This window comes from Theropithecus gelada, chromosome X, assembly GCF_003255815.1.
Source record: "Theropithecus gelada isolate Dixy chromosome X, Tgel_1.0, whole genome shotgun sequence".
In the NCBI taxonomy this organism is placed as follows: Eukaryota; Metazoa; Chordata; class Mammalia; order Primates; family Cercopithecidae; genus Theropithecus; species Theropithecus gelada.
In genome coordinates, this window is record NC_037689.1 from 67,169,727 (window position 1) to 67,186,801 (window position 17,075).

The following is a 17,075-nucleotide window of genomic DNA, read 5'->3' on the forward strand; positions in this document are numbered from 1 at the left end:
ATTACCAATAGGAAAGTATTAAAATGTATTCATGTGATATTATTTTTGATCTTTTGACACAGCCTATTATACAATTAATGTGAACAAATGGAAAAGATCGGCCACCTAATTCTATAAATTAGAAATTTAAAGGACATATTAGTCATGCTGTTCAGCCTCCATTTTTTCTAAATATGCATTTTATTTTACTAAGAGTCATGGTTTCACTGTAAACACAGAATACACATTGATTTGGTTTTATGGTGCAGGTTTAATTAAAATTCCACCCCTCATGGAACAGTACAAAGTCCTATTTTAAGTTTATGATCTTCAGCTGATTTCATGCATTATTTAAGAACCACTATTTTGGTTTATTAACAGTCACGTGTGCATTTGATCACTTTCTTCAGTGGGAAAGTGCTGTGTATAAGTTACTAGTTATTTCAATATCATCTAAAGCCCAAGTCAGTAACATTTTTTTTTTTCAATTTGAAAGCAAGCACTGTTTACAAACTGAACAGATTAGAAAAATAATTATGATAAACACCTTAGTTCATCCTTCTAGTAAGTCTGTTGTTCTGGTCCTCCCTGTTGCCAGCATCTTCACCTTCTTCAAAAGCGATGGTCTTTTTTTATTATTATTCCACCTCATGGAGAGGATAATTTGAAGGGCCACAGAAAATTTTTTGCTTCTTTGAAGCATCTTTCCATCAGTAGAGATCTCATGAATCAGACCCTCCATGCAGATGATGCCATATTTACCAAGCGATGAGCAATCAATGTGTTATCTGTCAAGGCAATGTGCTTCTTGATGATTTTGCCATAATCATGCTTGTAGATTAGTTCAGTTACCAAGTTCAGGTTTGGGTATCTCCATGCAGTATATGGTTCTACAATCCACAACATATTAAGTGAAGCGTTGTTGAGCTTAATGAAGGTTCCATTGAAGATCTGACAAAGGCAAAGAAGCTGCAACACCTTTCAGACTTTTGGGCTCACACCATTGATACTTCCGTTCCTGATGACAAATGTCAATTTGGGTTCTACAGGTGTAATACATAGAAATTGCTAGCTTTTCTTAGCATCCTAGCCATTCGAATTTCAGATCTGTGCATCTGCCTATATTCCTTGTGATAGTACTTTGCTTTTTCATAGATAAGCTTCCTACTTACCTTTCGAAGCATCTTTTGGGCAAAAACTTCTTTCTTAGGCACTTGATGTTCAGCTCTGCTAAATCCTTCACTTTTTCTTAAGCATTACTGGCACAACAGGAATCTTCTTCTTCTCTTGGACAGCCTCCATGTTTCCAGCCAGAAAGGAGCTCAGTAAAGCTCTGATAGGAAGAAAGAGAAACTTAATTGCATTTGGCATGACTCTTTTACCTAATAACAAATTGGATGTTTGTGTCTTTATCTATAGAGTACCTATTCCTAGGCAGTATGTTAACAATTAAAAATGTATCATTTTAAAATTTCTCTCCCACATGTTTTTATCAACTACTATTTTATCTGCACATGCCCAGGAAACCAAGAGTGAGTTAACATTGAAGTTTCACTTGGGTGAACTATGAATATATATATACATATATACATAAATATATATTTTCATTACATTTATATATGTATGTCAGAATTAGGAACTTAGATGTTCAAAGTTATATGTGTGTATATTAAATGTAAAAGGAAAAAGAGTCCAGAAATAATTGGTGATGTATAATATCATCTAAGTAGTTAAAATTCAGGAAAAAAATACTCACCAAAGAAGAAATGAATGGAGAACTAAAACAAATGATGTTAAAAAAAGGGCTGGGCTCTCCTAGAGGTAAAGAAATAGTGGTTATAATAAAAAGTATTACCCTATAGAACTAGATAAAATCTGATGGAAAATTAGTATTCTAAGACTTTTATCTTGAAATGATCTGTGTTTTAGTATAATGATAAAAAGACTATGCTTTTGTTTTATTGACTAAATTTTTATTCTTCATACATAACAGATGCACAAAGAACAATGTTTTCTGAACTGGCTTCCTAAATAATAAATAAATTGCTTAGTTTCTTTGTTAAACAAGCCTTAATGTTTCTGTATGCCATGCACTGAAGAAGTATGGAAACATTTTTATTTGATGGCAAATTCCAATTTTTCTTTAAAAGTTGGCAATATTTTGAGTCAAAAACATGACAAAACATCAAAGTCTATTTCAAAATGCTTTACATCTTAATATAGTTGAAGTTAAAGCAGTAAGTAATTTCAGAGATTTTCCCATGAGCTGCATAGTTCTTTTCATATGTAATTATGCTCTGAGTGCATTAGATAATGCTATGGTTCCCACAGCTGTATACACATCTATAAATCATTAATGAGGCAGTTAACTGAAACAAAACTGTAAAAGATTTGCATTACCCGGCAGAATCTGGCTTTAATGACATCTAGTTATTTACAATTAATTTTGCCTTTTGGAATAATAATTGAAAGTAATTTAAGATTTTCTTGCACAGAAAGTAGATGTTGTCTATTCATCAAAAGTTTTCTCTCTCTCTCTTGTTTTACTATGTAAAGGAGACTCTGTCAGTGACCAATATGCAGCCTGTGCTAACAATCTTAACTAGATCAAGCCCTCTCCTACTCTCCATTCCTAACCTTTCTGTTTTCCTTCCTCCCACCTAAAAAAGGAAGGATAATTGAAAAAACTCAGAAATAAAAGGAAAATGTACCTTATCTAAAATGGAATAAGAAGAATGAGTCCAGTGAAACATACTTTTGGGGTACATTTATTGATTCTTTATGTTTTTGAAGGAATATCTTTTTCATTGTTTCTTAAAAAATGAATGTTAAAAGTGAAAAGCAAATGAAAGTTTTATGAATGTATATGCTGTAAGTATAAATACATCATAATGCTATTTAGTAACTAGGACTCTATAGAAATACTTTTCAAATATAGTAAACACGCTTTGGCATTTATCAACTCATTTTATATTGCTCTACCTACATGTCATATTTTAATGATATTATTCATTTGCCACAATTTTCTATTATTATTTATTTGCAAGTCATCATCCCTCAAACCACTAATATGCAATAAGCAGTCTAATGATGCCACAATGATTGTTCTTCCCCTATTTAACACCCACCAATGATGGAAACATCATAGAGAATGAGAGTGGGGATTGGTGAGAGACTTCATTATTGCTAAGAAACACCTAAGGAAGTTATCCAAATAATCGAAACTCTTACTGCAGTTTTAAAATAAATTATAAGACAAATTATTTCCCCTTTTACAGTTTGTTTTTTAATGACTATCACTGTAAATGAAATCTGGCCCCACAACACCAGATCGCTCCACTGCACTCCAGCCTGGCAACAGAGTGAGACTCCATCTCAAAACAAACAAACAAAAAAGAGTAGAAAGTGCAGAGACTTTCCATATACTCCCAGTCTCTACACATGCATAATCTCCCTAGTATTAACATCTCCCACTCCATGGGTTTATAGAAATGTATAAGGGCATATATCCAACACTATGGCATCACATAGAATAGTTTTACTGCCCTAAAATTCCTCTGTGCTCTGCCTATTCATTCCTCTCTCCCCACCAACCCTTGGAAACCACTGATCTTTTTGCCATCTTTATAGTTTTGCCTCTTCCAAAATGTCATATAGTTAAAATCATACAGTGTGTAGACTTTTGATATTATCTTCTTTTCACTGGTCAGCGTGTATTTAAATTTCCTTGCTAGTTCATTTCTTTTTAGTGCCGAATAACATTCCATTCTCTGGAAGTACTGCAACATGTACTTTTGCTCCAGGCTCTACTTCATGAAGGACACAAGCTAAGGCAAAAAGTCTAATGATATTAAGATATATTTAAAATGCCAGCACTTTTAATTTGTTCTTTTGCACAATTTAAAATACAAAAAAGAAAAAAAAAAAAAAAAGGACTCTTGCTAAAGTTAACCGGAATGGAAACTAAAGTGTACTGCCTCAGAACGTTGTATTAATGTATATACAAGATATCCAAATACATATTAGATAATCCATAAATGAATAATTATTAACAATTTAGATTTCCAGTTTTTCATCTGTCTCTGATTCATTCATTCACTCTAAAAAATGTTTGAGGCTTTAATATTGCCAGGCACTTTTCCAAGTGATGCTGATTTGGCAGGTTACAAAAACATGCAAAGTTCCTGCCCTTGTGAAGTTAAAATTTTTGAAGGGCAGATAGAAATTTGTTTAGATCTTTTTGTTTTTAGTTTTTGTGGTTACATACTATATGTATATATTTATGGGATACATCAGATGTATTGATACAAGCATGCAATGTGAAATAATCACATCCTTGAAAATGGGGTATTTATCATCTCAAGCATTTATCCTTTGTGTTACAAAGAATCCTATTCTACTCTTTTATTTTTAAATGTAGAACTAACATTACTGGCTATAGTTACCCTTTTTACTCTCAAATACTAGGTCTTATTAATTTATTCTATTATTTTTGTACCCATTAACCATCCCCAACTGCCCCCTACCCTTCCACTACATTTCCAGGCTTCTGATAACCATCCTTTTATCTCCATCTCCATGAGTTCAGTAGTTTTAATTTTCAGATCCCACAAATAAGTGAGAACATGCAATGTTTGTTTTTCTGTGCCTGGCTTATTTCACTTAACATAATAATCTCCATCCAGTTTCAGCCATTTTGTTGCAAGTACTTGGATCTAATTTTTTTAGGGATGAAAAGTACTCCCATGTGTATAACTACCACATTTTTTGTATCCAGTCATCTGTTGATGAAGACTTAGGTTGCTTCCAGATTTTGGCTATTGTGAACAGTGCCGCAAGAAACGTGGGGGTGCAGATATCTCTGCAATATACTGATTTACTTTCTTTTGAGTATAGAACCAGTAGTAGGACTGTAGGATCATATGGTAGCTCTATTTTTAGATTTTGAGGAACTTCCAAACTGTTCTCCATAGTGGTTGTACTAATTTACATTCCCACTCAGAACGTACAAGGATTCCCTTTTTTCCACATCATCATCAACATTTGTTATTGCCTGTCATTTAGATGCAAGCCATTTTAACTAGGGTGAAATATCACATTGTAGTTTTGATTTGACTTGACTCTGTGACGGCATTACTTGACCTGCTCTGGGCCAGAGGGGAGCCCACTACCCTGAAGGGTGAGTCCCAGGCCATGCAGCATTCACCACAAACTAACTTACAAGCCCTTAAGTCTTATTAAAACATCACTAGTAGTCTGGCAGTACTCCACATGGACATGTAGTGCTGGTCAGAGGGTGAGGCTCCTCTTCTTTTGCAAAGAGAAGGGAAGAATGAGAAGGGCTGCACCTTGTGGTTTGAGTGCCAGCTCAGCTTCAGTACAGAGAGCAGAAGGCAGTTTACTCTTCTCTATGAATCCTGACTGTCATCTCTGGGCTCACCTGGGGAATGGGGCATCCTGCTGCCCTGAAGGGAAGGACACAGGACTGGTGGGCTTTACAATCTGCTGATTGTAGAGCCTTAGACCCTTGAATGAACAAAGGCAGTATCCAGGTGGTGGTTACAGAAGACCTTGGGCGAGATCTAGTGTTGTGCTGACCTCAGGTCTGTCTGACTCAGCACAGTCATCATAGTGGTGGCCACAGGAGTATATGTGTAACTCGAAGTCCCAGCTTTAGGTGGCTCAGAACAGAAAGAGGACTTCATTTGTTTGTAAGAAAGTAGGGCAAGAACAAGAGTTATCTGCCTCATCCTCCAGAGAATTTGTCTGGATCTTGTCCAAAACCATCAAGGCAGTACTTCTATGAGTCTGCAGGAACCACAAATATATGGGGTATGGGTTGCCCCCTAAAGCAGATACAGTTTAGATCCCAATGCCCAAGATTTTTTGAATATCTAGAAAAACTTCACAAAAAGGATAAGTTAAATAAAAAGGCCAGACAATGAAGACTACAATAAATACTCAACTCTTCAGTGTCCAGACATTGAAGAACATTTCTAGCATCAATAACATCCAGTAAAACATAACCACACCAAATGTAGTCAACAAGGCACCAGGGACCAGTCCTGAAGAAACACAGATATGTGACCTTTGAGACAGACAATTATAAATAAGGGTTTTGAGAAAACTTTAAGATAGCATCAAGAAGTAATTTAGAATGGTGTCAGATAAATTTAACAAAGAGATTGAAGTAATTTACAAAAAAACAAACAGAAATTATGCTGCTAAAAAATGCAAGTGATATACTGAAGAAAACATCAGAATTTGAATAGTAGAATTGACCAACGAGAGGAAAGACTTAGGGACCATGAAGATAAGCTACTTGAAAATACCTAGTTAAGGATTGTCTGTGTGTGCATATATATATATATACATATCACTAAAGCATACTTACAGGATCCAGAAAATATCCTCAAAAAGGAAGAATCTAACTGTTAGTGATTTTAAAGAACAAATAGAGAAAACAGATAGTGGTAGAAAACTTATTCAAAGGGATAATGACAGGGAACTGCTAAAACATAGAGAAAGAAAGTAATATCCAAGTACAAGAAAGTTACAGAATGACAAGCAGTTTTAACAGAAAGAAGACATCATAACCAGACAAGGATACATCAATAGAAAGAAAAGTATAGGGAAATATCTCTGGTGAGTGGTGATGCAAAAATTCTCAAGAAAATACTAAGGAACTAAATTCAACAATACATTAAAAGTGGTGTTTGGTTTTCTGTTCTTGTGATAGTTTGCTGAGAATGATGGTTTCCAGCTGCATGTGTCTTTATAGCAGCATGATTTATAATCCTTTGGGTATATACCCAGTAATGGGATGGCTCGCCTGTATCAAAATATCTATGTAGCCCATAAATATATAAATCTACTATGTATCCACACAAATTAAAAATTTATAATTAAAAAGATAAAAGAAGATGTACTGAATTCCTAATGCAAGGCCCCAGAGCACACTCTTCCTCCTGCACAGTGATTGTGAATGCATGGAGATGGAGCCTTCATCAGCCTGGTGTCCCGGGACAACGCAGATCGGAGCCCCTACCAGTCCATGAGAGATATGTAGCATGAGAAGAAATAAACCTTTGTTGTCTTAAGCAAAAAAAAAAAAAAAAAAAAAAAAAAAAGTGGGATTCATCATGACTAAGTAGGATTTATCTCAACAATGCAAAAATGGTTCAACATATGCAAATCAATCAATGTGACACATCATATTGACAGAATGTATAATTCAAACCATATGATCATTTCAATTGATGCTGAAAAGGCATTTGATAAAATTCAACATTTTTCCATGATAAAAACCCTAAAATAACTGAGGATAGAAAGAACATGTCTCAGTATAATAAAAGCCATACAAGACAGACCCACAGCTGGTATCACACTGAATGAGGAGAACCTGTAAGCCTGACCTCTCAGATCTGGCAGATGACAATGCCCACTACCAAAACTGTTTTTCCACATGGTATGAAATTCCTAGCTAGAGCAATCAGAAAAGAGAAAGAAACGAAAGGCATCCAAATTAGAATGGAAGAAATTAAATTACCCTTGTTTGCACATGATATGATCTAATATTTGGAAAAAATTAAAGACTCCATGAAAAAACCTTTAGAAATGGCAAACAAATTCAGTAAAGTTGCAGGATAAAAAAATCAACACAAAAAATCAGTGACATCTCTATATGTCAACAGTGAACAATGAGAAAAAGAAATAAAAAAGTAATCCCATTTACAGTAACCACATATACATTAAATACCTAGAAAGTAACTTCTACACACCAACAGCAGTCATGTGGACAATTGAATCAGTAACTCAACCCTTTTAACAATACCTGAAAAAAATAAAAGTTCTAGCAATATACCTAACCAAGGAAGTGAAAGATCTCTATGAGGAAAACTATAAAACGCTGCAAAAGAAATCATAGATGACACAAACAAATGGAAACACACCTCATGCTCATGGATGAGTAGAATTAATATTGTGAAGATAACCATACTGTCAAAAGCAATCTACAAATCCAACACAATTCCCATCAAAATACCACAATCATTCTACACAGAATTAGAAAAAACAATTCCAAAATTCATATGGAACCAAAAAAGAGCCTGCATAGCCAAAGGAAAACTAAGCAAAAAGAACAAATCTGGAGGCATCACACTACCCGATTTCAAACTATTCTATAAGGCCATAGTCACCAAAACAGCATGGTACTGCTATAAATGAAACAGAATAGAGAGCGCAGAAATAAACCCAAATACTTGCAGCCAACTAATCTTCGACAAAGCAAGCAAAAACATAAAGTGGGGTAAGGACACCCTATTCAACAAATGGTGCTGGGATAATTGGCTAGTAACATGTATGATAATGAAATTGGATCCTCATCTCATAACTTATACAAAAATCAATACAAGATGGATTAAGGACTTAAATCTAAGACCTGAAACTTTAAAAACCATGGAAGATAACATTGGAAAAACCCTTCTAGACATTGACTTAGGCAAGGATTTCATGACCAAGAACCTAAAAGCAAATGCAATAGAAACAAAGATAAATAGTTGGGACTTAATTAAACTAAAGAACTTTTGCGTGGCAAAAGGAACAGTCAACAGAGTAAACAAACAACCCACAGAGTGAGAGAAAATCACCACAATCTAAACATCTGACAAAAGCTAATATCCAGAATCTACAATAAGTCAAACAAACCAGCAAGAAAAAAACAGTGCCATCAAAAAGAGCGCTAAGGACATGAATAGACAATTCTGAAAAGATATACAAATAGCCAATAAACATATACAAAATCTTCAACATCACTAATGATCGGGGAAATGTAAATCAAAACCACAATGCAATACCACCTTTCTCCTGCAAGTATGGCCATCATCAAAAAAACAAAAAAAACACTCGATGTTGGCCAGGATGTAGTGATCATGAACATGTCCCACTGCTGATGGGAATGTAAACTAGTACAACCACTACGGAAAACAGTGTGGAGATTCCTTAAAGAACTAAAAGTAGAACAACAATTTGATCCAGCAATCGCACTACTGGGTATCTATCCAGAGAAAAAATAAGTCATTATATGAAAAAGATACTTGCACACACATGTTTATATCAGTACAGTTTGCAATTGCAAAAGTGTGGAACCATCCCAAGTGCTCATCAATCAATGAGTGGATAAAGAAACTGTGGTAGATATATACAATGGAATACCACTTAGCCATTAAAAGGAATGAATTAATGGCATTCACAGTGACCTGGATGAGATTGGAGACTATTATTCTAAGTGAAGTAACTCAGGATTGGAAGACCAAGCATTGTATGTTCTCACTGATATGTGGGGGCCAAGTTATGAGACTGCAAAGGCATAAGAATGATGCAATGAACTTTTGGACTTGAGATGAAGGGTGGGAGGGGGACGAGGGATAATAGACTACAAATAGGGTTCAGTGTTTACTGCTCGGTTTATGGGTACACCAAAATCTCACAGATCACCCCTAAAATATTGACTCATGAAACCAGACATCACCTGTACCCCCAATAACCTATGTAAAAATAAAGAAAAAAATAGGATAGACAGTGTCAAAATAAAAACAAAAAAGAAGCAATACCCAATGGTATGTTGTCTACAAGAGATCCCTCTCACATGCAATGACACCCGTAGCTTCAAAGTAAAGAAATGTGGAAAAATCCACCAAGCAACCAGAAACAGAAAAAAAGCAGGGATTGCTATTTTAACTCAGATAAAACAGACTTAAAAGCAAGAGACAAAAAAGGACAAAGAAGGACATTACATAATGGTGAAGGGTTCAATTTAACAAATAGACCTAAGTATCCTAAATATATAGACACTCAAAATAGGAGCAGCCAGATTTACTGAGCATGTTCTTGGTGACCTACAAAGAGACTAAGATAACCATAAAATAATAGTGGGTGACTTCAACACTCTACAGAGAGTATCAGAGAGATCATTGAGGCAGAAAAATAACAAAGATATTTGGAACCTGAACTTGACACTTGAACAAATGGACCTAATAGGCACATGCTTGAAAATCAACCATGCAATTGCACATAAGACAATCCTTTGCAAAATCAAAAAACCCTAAGTCATACCAACCCCACTCTTGAGTTACAGTGCAATAAAAATAGACATCAGTTCTAAGACAATTACACAAAATCATATAATTACATTGAAATTTAACCACCTGCTCCTGGATGACTTTTGGGAAAATAATGAAATTAAGGCAGAAATCAAAAAATTCTTTGAAACTAATGAGAACCACGATGCAACATGCCAGAATCTCTGGGACCCAGCTAAGGCAATATTAATAGTGAAGTTAATAGCACTAAATGACCATATCAAAAAGTTAGAAAGATGTCAAATTAACAACCTAACATCACAACTAGAGGAACTAGAGAAGCAAGAGCAAACCAACATCAAAGCTAGAAGAAGTCAAGAAATAATCAAAATCAAACCTGAAATGAAAAAGAATTGAGATGCAAAAAGCCATACAAAAGATTAATGAATTAAGGAGGTTTTGTTTTTTTGAAAAAAAAAAATAATAATAAGATAAATGGCTAGACTAATAAAGAAAAAAAAAAAGAGAGAAAATTCAAATAAACACAATGAGAAATGACAAAGGGACATTACAATTGACCCTAAAGTAGTTAAATAAAACTCTCTCCCGGCCAGGTGTGGGATATAATCTTCTGGTGTGCCGTTTGCTAATACCCTTGGTAAAGCACAGTATTAGGGTGGGTGTTACCTGATTTTCCAGGTGTTGTGTGTCTTAGTTCCCCTGGCTAGGAACACTTTTACACTGTTGGTGGGATTGTAAACTAGTTCAACCACTGTGGAAAACAGTATGGCAATTCCTCAAGGATCTAGAACTAAAAATACCATATGACCCAGTCATCCCATTACTGGGTATATACCCAAAGGATTATAAATCATGCTACTATAAAGACACATGCACACGTATGTTTATTGTGGCACTATTCACAATAGCAAAGACTTGGAATCAACTCAAATGTCCATCAGTGACAGATTGGATTAAGAAAATGTGGCACATATACACCATGGAATACTATGCAACCATAAAAAAGGATGAGTTTGTGTCCTTTGTAGGGACATGGATGCAGCTGGAAACCATCATTCTCAGCAAACTATCACAAGAACAGAAAACCAAACACCACATGTTCTCACTCATAGGTGGGAACCGAACAATGAGATCACTTGGACTCAGGAAGGAGAACATCATACACTGGGGCCTATTATGGGGAGGGGGGAGGGGGGAGGGATTGCACTGGGAGTTATACCTGATGTAAATGACGAGTTGATGGGTGCTGATGAGTTGATGGGTACAGCACACCAACATGGCACAAGTATACATATGTAACAAACCTGCACGTTGTGCATGTGTACACTAGAACTTAAAGTATAATAACAATAAAAAGATTAGTTACTGCAAAATAAAACTTAAAAAAATAAAAATAAAAATAAAACTCTCTGAGACTATTACAATTACATCTATGCACACAAGGTAGAAAATACAGAAGAAATTGATAAATTCCTGGTCACATGCAACCTCACAAGACTGACCAGGAATAAAATGAATCCCTTAACAGACCAATAATGAACTCTGAAACTGAAGCATTAGTAAAGCCCTGACAAACAAAAACAGCTCAGGACTAGATGGATTCACAGTTGAATTCTACCTCACGTATAAAGAAGAGCTGGTATCATCCCTACTGAAAATATTCCAGAAAACTTAGGAGAGACTCATTTTTAGCTCATTGTACGAGGCTAGCAAGATCCTAATACAAACACCTGGCAAGCACATAATAAAAAAAGAAAACTTCAGGCCAATATCCTTGATAAACGTAGATACAAAAATTCTCCATAAAATACTAGCAAACTGAATCTCACAGAACATCAAAAAGTTAACCCACCATGATGAAGTAAGCTTTATCTATGGGATCTAAGGTTGGTTCAACATACAAAAATTAATAAAAGTGATTGATCACATAAACAGGAATAAAAATAAAAACCACATGGTTATCTCAACAGATGCAGAAAAGGCTGTTGATAAAATTTGCATTCCTGTATGTTAAAAGCCCTCAACAAAGTAGGCAATGAGGGAAAATTAAATAATAAGAGCCATCTATGACAAATCCACAGCCAACATCATGCTGAAAGGGCAAAAGCTGAAAGCATTTCCCATGAAAAGCAGAACAAGACAAGGATGCCCAAAGCAATTCATAGATTCAGTACTATTCCTATTGAACTACCAATAACATTTTTCACCGAATTAGAAAAAAAAAAAATTAAAAAATTTATATGGAATCGCAAAAGAGTCCAAATATCCAAAGAAATTCTAAGCAAAAAGAGCAAAGCAGGAAGCAACATATTATCCAACTTCAAAATGTACTACAGTGCTACAGTAACGAAAACAAAATGCTACTGGTACAAAAACAGACACATAGACCAATGGAATAGAATAGAATTGAGAAATAATGCCACACATGTACAACCATCTGATCTTTGACAAAGAACTTAAAACTGAATTACCGTTCAACCCAGCAATCCCGTTGTCTGATATATGTCCAAATGAATATAAATTATTCTACTATAAAGACACATGTATGTTCATCACAGCACTCTTCACAATATAAAATACATTGAATGAATCTAAATCCCCATCAACAGTAGACTGAATAAAGAAAATATAGTACATAGACACCATGGAATACTACATAGCCATAAAAATAACAAGATCATGCTCTTTGTAGCAACATCAATGAAGCTTGAGGTCATTATCCTAAGTGAACTAAAGCTCAGAGTCTTGAGCGAATATAGATAGTAGCCAAAAGTGATTAGAACAGGCCTTGGGCGGGACCCAGAGCAGTGCTTGCTTCAATTTCACCCAGTGCATTCATTGTGGTGGTGGCCACCGGGGTGCTTGTGTCACTCCACTTCAACTATAGATGGCTCAGAACAGAGAGACACATGCTGTATGTTTGGGATAAAGTAAGGAAAGATAACAAGAATCACTACCTGTTAATCGACAGAATGCTCTCAAATCTTGTCCAAGACCATCAAGGTTGTACCTCTGGGTCTGCAAGAATGACAGTGTTACTCGGCTTGGGGTGCCCCCTAATCATAAACATCTTAGGTTACAACACCCAAGTCCTTTTAAATATCTAGACGTTCTTCCCAAAGAAGACAGCTGCAAATAATCCCAGAGACTAAAGACTACAATAAACACTTACCTCTTCAGTGCCCAGACACCAAACAACATCTACTAGCGTGAATACCATCCAGGAAAAATATGACATTACTAAATAAACAAAATATGGCACCAGGGACCAAACCCGGAGAAACAGAAATATGTGACCTTTCAGAGAGAGAATTCAAAATAGTTGTTGAGAAAAGTCAAAGAGATTTAAGATAACACCGAGAAGGAATTCAGAATTCTATCAGATAAATTTAGCAGTGAGATAGAAAGACTCTACATTGATTATATCCCCAGGCTTACAAATCAAAGAACCAATAAAATTGGAAAAATTTTTCAGAATATTCAAATTATGAGAGAATGCAGAAACCAAATGTATATGGGTATAAGAGAATTGAAAAGTATAATAATGGTAAACCCTGTGAAGCTCCAAAAATAATATTTTTTCTTCAGAAGATAAATCAACTTGAATCAAAACTATTTTGCACATGGATAGAACACTGGGAGTAAGAGAAATAAAGTTTATAATACTGGGTAGGTGAAGGATCCCAAAAGAAATATATCACATTAAAGACTTGTATTAGTCAAGGTTCTCTGGAGAAGTAAAACCAATAGAAGGTGTCTATCTATAGTTTATATAGGGTATTAGCTAACATTATTATGGAGGCTTACAAGTCCCACAATCTGCTGTCTGCAAGCTGAAGACCTTGATGGTGTAGTTCACAGGTCTGAGACTGAAGAGCCAATTACAGATTCCAATCTGAGTCTGAAGCCCTGAGAAACAGGAGTACCAGGAGCAGGAGAAAACTGATGTCTCAGCTCCAACATTCAGGCACAGAGTGAGAGAATTCTCCTTTATTAGTCCATTTTCATACTGCTATGAAGAAATCCCCGAGACTGGGTAATTTATGAAGGAAAAAAAAAGGTTTAATGGACTCACAGTTCCACATAGCTGGGGAGGACTCACCATCATGGCAGAAGGTGAAGGAGGAGCAAAGGAACGTCTTACATGACAGTAGGCAAGAGAGCTTGTGCAGGGGAATTTCCCTTTATAAAACAATTAATTCTTGTAAGACTTATTCACTGTCACAAGAACAGCACAAGAAAAACCCACCCTCATGATTCAGTTACTTCCCATCAGGTCCCTCCCATGACATGTGGGGATTATGGGAGCTGCAATTCAAGATGAGATTTGGATGGGGACACAGCCAAACCTTATCACCTCCCTTCCTCCACCTTTTCTTAGGATTTAGGTCCTCAATGGTCTGGATAAGACCCACTCACGTTGGGGAAGGCAATAGGTTTTACATAGTCTAATGATTCCAATGCTCATCTCTTTTGAAAATAACCTCATAAACTGTTTTGTATTGTTTTGTTTGATGGTCAGTCAGCTGTGGCCACAAAAGAAGACACAAGAGAGGCTGAAGAAAACAAAGTTTATTACACTCACAGGTCCTAGAGACAGGTGGCATAGCACACCACATAAAACCACACTGTAAAGACATTAGGGTGGTCAGGAGGCAGAAGACAGGAATGTTAGCCAGAGCCTTTATTGGAGTTTCTGTGGGAAATGCAAGGCAGTGGAGGATGGCCACTTTAAGATTGGCTAGTTTGAACAATTTTTGCAGGCTTTATCCTATAGATGTGATCCCTAGTTGTCTGGTATCTGGTCCTAGGATGCTTAAGGCTGAAGAATATTGCCTCCTGAGGTGTGTAGGCCAGATAGAAAAGTTATGGCTCTGGTTAATTTGCATGTCAAAGGGATGCCCCTAGCTGTGACCTTTGCTATCTCTGAGGATTGTCTATCCCTGAAATAGTCTCTCCCCAGCCAGAAAGGTTTTTTTATGATGCCAAAACTTCATAAATAATACAGAAAATAAAAATATACAACACATACAGACACCCAGAATTAATTTGTTTTACCAGATATCTGGGCACCTCATGATCCAATCAAGTTGATGTATAAAATTAACTATCACAAGTCCACCCCTTTTCATCTTGACGATAATATGCATGTCATAAAACATACTTAATTTCCAAATAAAGACAATACTGGATCAAAATATCACCTAACATGATACAGCAATACTGTGTATAACTGAAAACACACTAACCCCTTTCCTAAAGGAAGAGTAATTTTGTCCCAAAGTTCTTAAGTTTTTATTCATTTACTTCATATCCTGTAATGTAAATACTATAAAGTAAAATTAATACTTAGATAGTATGATATGAAGTGAATACATCTTATGTTATGTAATATAGAAATGAGAGGAAAGAAAATCAAGTTATTTGATATATTTTATACACACACACACAAACATGTTCATAACCAAATAAGGAGGAATACTCATGACAATTATAGTTCTCAGTTTAGTAACTAGTCACATGATCATGGCTGATATTTTTAATTGTTCTCTTCTCTTACCATTCTATATTCTTTGCCTTTATCGAGCACCACAGCTGGTCATTATTCTTTACCTGGTGTTGTAATCCAGACCTTCATTACTGAATGTTTTTTTTTTTTTTTTTTTTTTTTTTTTGAGACGGAGTCTCGCTCTGTCGCCCAGGCTGGAGTGCAGTGGCCAGATCTCAGCTCACTGCAAGCTCTGCCTCCCGGGTTTACGCCATTCTCCTGCCTCAGCCTCCGAGTAGCTGGGATTACAGGCGCCCGCCACCTCGCCCGGCTAGTTTTTTGTATTTTTTAGTAGAGACGGGGTTTCACCGTGTTAGCCAGGATGGTCTCGATCTCCTGACCTTGTGATCCGCCCGTCTCGGCCTCCCAAAGTGCTGGGATTACAGGCTTGAGCCACCGCGCCTGGCCCATTACTGAATGTTTTGTGCTAATCTGCCTGGATTAGGTTGTTTTAGTTTTCCATTGACTCTAATCACAGGGCATGATAATAATAAGAGATGCTCTAAGTAATATCCTGTGTTCCAGACATACTTTTCCTTATCTCCATTGTGGAGTAGGAGTCCAATCTTTTTTTGCTAGCCAAGATCAATCACCACAGCCAGCATAGTACCTTCTTTCTTTGCCTGTTAATTCAGAGACAAAAGAGGAGTTCAAAGTGACTGGATGGCAATCTTAACCTCCAGTACAATGAAATTATTATTGTGTCTCCTGGTGGAAATATTTCTCCTTTTAGAGCTAAGTGCTCTAGGAAAGCAGGGCATAAAGTCGCAGTAACAGGAAGCAAATATTTGGTAATGGATCACTGGGGAGTTCTACCACTTTTATTTCTACTTCTTGATTCCTGGACCAATGATACTGCTATAGAAGAAACACCACCATATATTGGACACTGATTCAGAGTATATACAGCCTTTTGGAGAGTATTGTGCCAGACCTGCAAGACATTGCCACCCAGCTGGTGCTGTAATTGATCCTTCAGTCATTCTACTGTTCTATCAAGTCAGCTGCTTCAGAACAGTGAGAAACATGGTAACTAATGGATTCTATAAACATTGGCCCACTGTTTATATATATATATATATATACATATATATATATATGTATATATATATATATATAGCTGTGAAATTTTTTTTATTAGAAACAATATTGTGTGGAATACCATGACAGTGGAAAAGCCATTCTGTGATTCCAAGGATGGTAGTTTTGGCAGAAACATCACATGCAAGGAAAGCAAGTCATATCTAGAATAAGTATCTGTTCTAGTAAGGATAAAATGCTTTCCTCTCCTAATAGAAGCAGTTTATTGCATTTAATGTGCCACCAGGTAGCTGGCTGATCACCCTGAAAACAGTGCCACATCAGGGCCATATATGGAACTCAATGTTGCTCTCTGCTGTTGGCACATTGGGCACTCAGCGGAGGCTGTAACTAGGTCAGTCAAGATG

The 17,075-nt window shown here is 36.1% G+C and overlaps 1 pseudogene; it reads right to left on the reverse strand.

Annotated features, from left to right (window-relative positions):
* Positions 1-527: 527 nt before the first annotated feature.
* On the reverse strand, positions 528-1,094 carry LOC112615028 (annotated as a pseudogene).
* Between the last annotated feature and the right edge of the window lie 15,981 nt (positions 1,095-17,075).